Raw genomic sequence first — 7269 nt, 5'->3', positions numbered from 1 at the left:
AAATGCAAACGCCCTATCCTAACCAAGACTAGGAATAAAATATGCAACTATCCTATGCACGCGCCACAGTCTCTGATCACGATGCCACCGTCAACCGTACATGGGAGCCTTGCCTTTACCTGAAAAACAATATGGCACACGGCCTGAGTATTTCGAAGAAATACTCAGTAAGTGACCCCACTATAGGGGCCATGCTAATGCAAACACATGCAATCATGAATAGGGACCTATCTCTAATCATCTTAGGGGTGGCCTCCAGTCTCGGACAAATTGGATGTGTAGTACTTCCCTACACACGACTCACACGTGCGAGTGTGAGTCCCCAGGGCGCTCGCACACCCCCTGGACCCTCTGGTCAAGCTAATCTGTAGCGACGTCCGGAGGTCAGCGGAACCCCATAGTGTCATGCGCCTCATGAACACCCTCATCTGTGTGCTTTCGCACCTGTGCGCATTCGCGCTCATCATAAGGTGCGCGTCCGCACTCATCATCTCTAGGGGAAGTAGCCCTATGCTTATGAACATACAAAATGCATGAGGTCCCTCTAAATCCATCGTAATGTCTCTTCTGACACAACCCTCTAGTCTCATCTCTTTGTTACTCTAGGTAACGCATATCGTGGATATTTATATTAATATCATTTTCATGCTCTTAGGGTTGTGTCCTACGTCGATCTAACGACAAAATGCAATATGGCACTCATCATCATCTAGCATGCTCAATATGGAAAACATCATCATATTAAGGTAAAAATCATGCAATCATCATGCTCATCATAATGCCACAACGTGCGTCAAACATATTAAGCGTCACTCAACAAAATATGTATAAACTCGCACATATCATCAAGCATCATACAATTTATTTAGTCTATCCTATAGTAAGGCCACTTACTTGGTTGGCCTCGGCCGAAGTACTCCCTAAATAGCTAAACGTAAGCTCCCGTTCCGTGAGAGCTGCTTCCTACTTCGTTGGGTTTGTTTCCTATCACGCCGTTCACCACTTTCCGTTAGTATTTCACAATTAATTTACCTATAATTTAATAAATGTGAAATACGGCTCTAAAACGGCCTCGGATACCTTAATCGGGGCCGAAAACAGATCCGGGAGGGTCGAAACAGTGGAAACCGGGCTGAAAACAGGTGAGCCGAGCCGAACAGCCGCTGGAGCCGCTGGAGGAGCCGCCGGAGCGTCACCGGAGGGAGCCCGAGCCGTTTGCGCCGAGCCGAGCCGAGGACTGCCGCGCCGCTGTGTGACACGTGGCAGCAGCAGAGAAAGCCACGTCGGGCGGTAGTGTCGGGTCGAAGCGCGGGTCGCAGTCCGGTTTGGGTCGTGGTTCGGGTCGCGGGCTGTGGAAGGCTACTGGGCCAAGGCTAAACGTTGGGCCTCGGCTTACTGGGCTGGGCCGCAAGTGTTTGGTTTGCAGGCCGGCTCAATTGGACCGTGGGTCTAGTCTGGGTTGGTTCAACTGAACCGTAGCTTCTGGGCCGGTTTGAGGTTTGGGCCGCTGTAGTTGGGCTGGGCCGAAGGCAGAGGCCAAGGGGGGAAACGGGCTGGCTCTCCCGGGTTCTGGGTTCGGGTTGACCCGGATCCGTGGATCTCGTCTTCCTTACCCGACTTTGGCCGATTTTCCGGCGAGCTTTCTCTCTCCTTCCCGCGGCGTTTCCGTTGCCGATTTCGGTCCTCTTCCTTCCCTTTTCCTCTTTGTTCGTCGTTCTTCTTTCCTTTTTGGGAGTTTTGCGGCCTAAAAGCTCCTAAACGCCATAGATCTAAGAATCGATTAAGAAACCAAACTTTCCGACCTCGGTTACCGACGACGACGCTTACGAAATAACACCAAATGCCCCTGAGTTATTGTGCTTTCGTTAGGGATCTCTCTTACGGTAGTAACAGGTTGTTTGGTGTCGGTTTAAGGGTGGTTTGAGGGCTCGTCGGAGAAACTGGACACTCGCCGACGTTTGTCCGAACTCTCTCTCTCTCTCTCAAAATTTTCTCTCTTTTCTCCCTTTGCAGGCGTTCTGAAGATGCTGGGCTGAGGGTGGGCGTGCTGTGGCCGTTGTTTCGCGTGGGTTCCGCGAAACTCGGCGGTCGCCGGAAAACTCGCGGGTTTTCCGGCGACTGAGTTTTTTTTTTTTTTTTTTTTTTTTTTTCGTTTTCATTTATTTATTTATTTATTATTAATATATATATATATATACATATATATATATATATATATATATATATATATATATATATATTTTTTCTTTCTTTCTTTCCCGGGTCGTTACATTATCTACCCCTAAAAAGAACTTTCGTCCTCGAAAGTCTCAAACTCTTGTACTAACTCGGGGTATTTCTCTCTTATCTCGTCCTCACGCTCCCACGTGGCTTCCTCACTGTGGTGATTCCGCCACAGTACCTTAACAAACGCAATACTCCTGTTGCGTAAGGTTTTTACCTCTCTAGCTAAGATTCTTACTGGTTTTTCCTCGTAGCTCAGATCTTCATTGAGTTGGAGTGGTTCGTAGTCTATTACGTGGATAGGACCCGTAATGTACTTCCTCAGCATCGACACATGAAATACATCATGTACTCCTGAGAGGGCTGGAGGTAAGGCTAACTTATACGCTACCGGACCAACTCGCTCTAGGATCTCGAATGGTCCAATGAATTTAGGACTTAACTTGCCCTTATGTCCGAATCTTAACACACCTTTCATAGGTGCCACCTTGAGGAATACTGGGTCCCCCACCTCAAACTCCAGGCTTTTACGCCTTACATCGGCGTAGCTTTTCTGTCTACTTTGAGCGGTACGCATCCTCGCTCGAATTTTCTGGACAGCCTCATTGGTGAGTCGAACCAACTCAGGTCCTACTAATTCTTTCTCTCCTACCTCGTCCCAACACAGTGGGGACCTACACCGTTTCCCGTACAGGGCCTCAAACGGTGCCATTCCAATAGTTGCTTGGAAACTGTTGTTATACGAGAATTCCATTAGGTGTAGTTTGGAATCCCAACTTTCCTTAAAATCTAGTACGCAAGCGCGTAGCATGTCCTCTAGAATTTGGTTTAAACGCTCCGTTTGTCCATCTGTTTGGGGGTGAAAAGCGGTACTAAAGTCGAGGCGGGTACCCAGTGCTTTTTGAAGTCCGCGCCAAAACGCTGACGTAAAGCGTGGATCCCGATCCGACACTATAGACACTGGGACTCCATGTAGTCTTACTATTTCTTTCACGTACTGTTGTGCCCAATTGTCAACTGTATATGTAACCTTCCCAGGTAGAAAGTGTGCCGACTTGGTCAACCTATCGACAACTACCCAGATCACTGTATAGCCCTTGGGCGTTTTGGGTAAACCTACTATGAAGTCCATCGCTATGTTTTCCCACTTCCACTCCGGTATGCTTAGGGGCTGCAACAACCCCGCCGTCTTTTGTCTTGGAGCTTTCACTTGTTGACAAACTAAGCACTTGCTCACAAACCCGACAACATCCCTCTTCATACTCTTCCACCAAAAGTGTTGTTTTAAATCTTGGTACATCTTAGTACCTCCTGGATGCATCGCAAATGGTGAGTTGTGAGCTTCCATCAGTATTTCCTTCCTTAAATCTTCTATTGCTGGAACACATAAGCGTCCCTGATACAATAGTCCTTCATCTGATGACTTCGAGAATCCATCTACTGGACTTTCGTCTAGCTGTCCTAGGACTTTCTGTAGGTTAGGATCCTCTCGTTGGGAGGCAATAATTCTCTGCCTAAGCGTAGGTTGTACCGTGAGTCGGGCCAGCTGTGCTATGACTCCCTCGGTCGCTACAGCTATGTTGGCTCGCTCGAACTCTCTTTGTACCCTTACTTCCCTCGTAATGAGGGCCGACGAGTGGACCGTCTTCCTACTCAAGGCATCTGCAACCACATTTGCTTTCCCAGGGTGGTACTGGATATCTACATCGTAGTCCTTCACCAATTCTAACCACCTTCTCTGTCTCATATTTAACTCTTTCTGGGTGAAGAAATATTTAAAATATTGTGGTCGGTTAAACTTTGAATTTTCTCTCCATACAGGTAGTGTCACCAAATTTTCAGCGCGAACACTACAACGGCCAACTCCAGATCGTGGGTAGGGTAATTATCTTCATATTCTTTTGGTTGACGGGACGCGTATGCAACAACTTTAACGTGTTGCATTAACATCCTAGTCCATTCTTTGAAGGCATCACTATAGATTACGTACTCTTCTGAGATCTTGGGAACCGTGAATACCGAGACGGTTACCAATCTCTATTTTAGGTTTTGGAAGCTTGCCTCACAAGCATCATTTCATATAAATGGTACCCCTTTTCTCATTAGTTGTGTCAAAGGCGAGGCTATTCTAGCAAAGTCCTACACGAACCTTCGATAGTATCTCGCTAGTCCCAAGAAACTCTGTACTGATGTTACCGAAGTTGGGCGTTCTAACTTCGTGACCGCTATGACCTTAGTAGGATCTACGGATACTCCGTCCTTTGTCGCCACGTATCCTAGGAAAGAGACTTATCGTAACCAAAATTCACACTTTGAGAACTTAGCATACAACTTGTTCTCTCTTAGGGTGGCTAGGATTTTTCAGAGGTGTTCCTGGTGTACCAAGTTTGTTTTTGAGTACGCTAGAATGTCATCAATGAGCACGATCACAAAAGTGTCTAGACAGTACCTTGAACACTTGGTTCATTAACCCCGTTAACACAGCTGGAGCATTGGTGAGGCTAAATGACATATCACGAACTTATAGCGATCATACCTTGTCCTAAATGCTGTATTTGGTGCATCTTTTTCTTTACTCTTTATTTAATGATAACCTGACCGCAGGTCTATCTTAGAAAATATCGTCGCTTCTCTTAGTTGATCGAATAAGTCTTATATTCTAGGTAGAGGGTATTTGTTCTTTATGGTTACCTTATTTAACTCTCTGTAATCGATGCACAAACGCATCAATCCATCTTTCTTCTGAACAAACAACACTAGCGTACCCTAGGGAAATATGTTAGGTCGAATGAACCCATTATCCCGTAAGTCTTGTAATTACGCCTTGAGTTCATTCAACTCTGCTAGCGCCATGCGATAGGGTGCTTTAGAAATAGGCCCAGTTCCCAGCTCGAGTTCGATGACGAAGTCGACCGCTCGGGAAGGGGTATTCCAGGTAGGTCGTCCAGAAATACATCTGAGAACTCCTTTACTATTGGCAAGTTTTCAAGGGTCTTTTCTTTTCCTCTTACGTCTACAACACCTACTAATATAGTTTAACCGCCTTGTTGGACTAATCTCTTTGCTTTCATCATCGAGACTACATTTGGGGTAGTCCCGGTACTTGTGCATTTAAATTTAAAGCTAGGTCACACTGGTGGCGAGAATTTCATTATTTTTTTTTGCGACGGTCTATACTAACACGGTTTGCAGCTAGTCAATCCATGCCTAGTATTACGTCGAAGTCGGTCATCTTTACTACTATTAAGACTACGCTTTAGAGTTTGGTCGGCTACTATTGCTTGGTCATTCTTCACTCTATCCTTAGTTACTATGTCTACCCTCTTAGGGTTGCTTGCCGACCATACATGTAACAAGGGTTCTAATTCAAACCCTGTCTCTGATCCCTCTCGAGGTGGGCTCTCTTCAGCCTCACCTCGTTCTCTATCTCTAATAGGAGGTCGTCCCCTTCCTCGTCTTACTCTTTCGCATGGTCTAAGCAGCATGGTTCTAGAAACCAAGATAGCATCTCTTAAGTCTAAGGCTCATTACCTATGAAATTATACTATGCATCACATCTACAAAGTTCACATCATATTGCAAACAAAAGCACTCAGCATGCAACACATCACATCATGCTCTTAAATAAATACGTGAAATATCACAACAATTTCAGTAACATTAACATAAAATGCATGCGAGTTTGAAAACGTTCTCTTTTCTTATCTTGTGCAAGGCATACCTGACGGTGACGGGGCATCGACGTTGGGACCGTGGAGCGTGCCAAGCCTACATCGTAGGCTAGTCTACAGAATCTAAAACCTAGAGCTCTGATACCAACTGTAACGACCCTAAATTTCCACATATCTAGAGTCGCCACTAACGTCTCATGCTCATCCCTAATGCAGAAAAAAAAATCTAAGCATGCTCATCTTTATTAGCGGAAAAATTTAAAAACTTCAGAATACATTAAAACATTGGAAAACACTGCCGGACTTACGTGTTTCAAATATCGTGCTGGAGTTCAAAAAGATACAATAAAACGATTACAAATTAATTAATAAATGAATGAAATGCAAACGCCCTATCCTAACCAAGACTAGGAATAAAATATGCAACTATCCTATGCACGCGCCACAGTCTCTGATCACGATGCCACCGTCAACCGTACATGGGAGCCTTGCCTTTACCTGAAAAACAATATGGCACACGGCCTGAGTATTTCGAAGAAATACTCAGTAAGTGACCCCACTATAGGGGCCATGCTAATGCAAACACATGCAATCATGAATAGGGACCTATCTCTAATCATCTTAGGGGTGGCCTCCAGTCTCGGACAAATTGGATGTGTAGTACTTCCCTACACACGACTCACACGTGCGAGTGTGAGTCCCCAGGGCGCTCGCACACCCCCTGGACCCTCTGGTCAAGCTAATCTGTAGCGACGTCCGGAGGTCAGCGGAACCCCATAGTGTCATGCGCCTCATGAACACCCTCATCTGTGTGCTTTCGCACCTGTGCGCATTCGCGCTCATCATAAGGTGCGCGTCCGCACTCATCATCTCTAGGGGAAGTAGCCCTATGCTTATGAACATACAAAATGCATGAGGTCCCTCTAAATCCATCGTAATGTCTCTTCTGACACAACCCTCTAGTCTCATCTCTTTGTTACTCTAGGTAACGCATATCGTGGATATTTATATTAATATCATTTTCATGCTCTTAGGGTTGTGTCCTACGTCGATCTAACGACAAAATGCAATATGACACTCATCATCATCTAGCATGCTCAATATGGAAAACATCATCATATTAAGGTAAAAATCATGCAATCATCATGCTCATCATAATGCCACAACGTGCGTCAAACATATTAAGCGTCACTCAACAAAATATGTATAAACTCGCACATATCATCAAGCATCATACAATTTATTTAGTCTATCCTATAGTAAGGCCACTTACTTGGTTGGCCTCGGCCGAAGTACTCCCTAAATAGCTAAACGTAAGCTCCCGTTCCGTGAGAGCTGCTTCCTACTTCGTTGGGTTTGTTTCCTATCACGCCGT

At 45.4% G+C, this 7269-nt stretch overlaps 1 long non-coding RNA gene across 1 annotated transcript; it reads right to left on the bottom strand.

The window, feature by feature from the left end:
- LOC147787249 (uncharacterized) lies at positions 1 to 2176 on the bottom strand. The gene is made up of 3 exons (XR_015413834.1): positions 1081 to 2176; positions 895 to 984; positions 1 to 119 (listed from the first exon to the last, which is right to left on the bottom strand). It is a non-coding gene; the product is annotated as an uncharacterized LOC147787249 (long non-coding RNA).
- Positions 2177 to 7269: the final 5093 nt, after the last annotated feature.

The sequence above is a fragment of the Cucurbita pepo genome, chromosome 18 (assembly GCF_057944985.1).
Source record: "Cucurbita pepo subsp. pepo isolate OVF chromosome 18, ASM5794498v1, whole genome shotgun sequence".
Taxonomy (NCBI): domain Eukaryota; kingdom Viridiplantae; phylum Streptophyta; class Magnoliopsida; order Cucurbitales; family Cucurbitaceae; genus Cucurbita; species Cucurbita pepo.
Note: the sequence above shows the minus strand (reverse complement) of the source record. Positions and strands in the feature narration are given on the sequence as shown.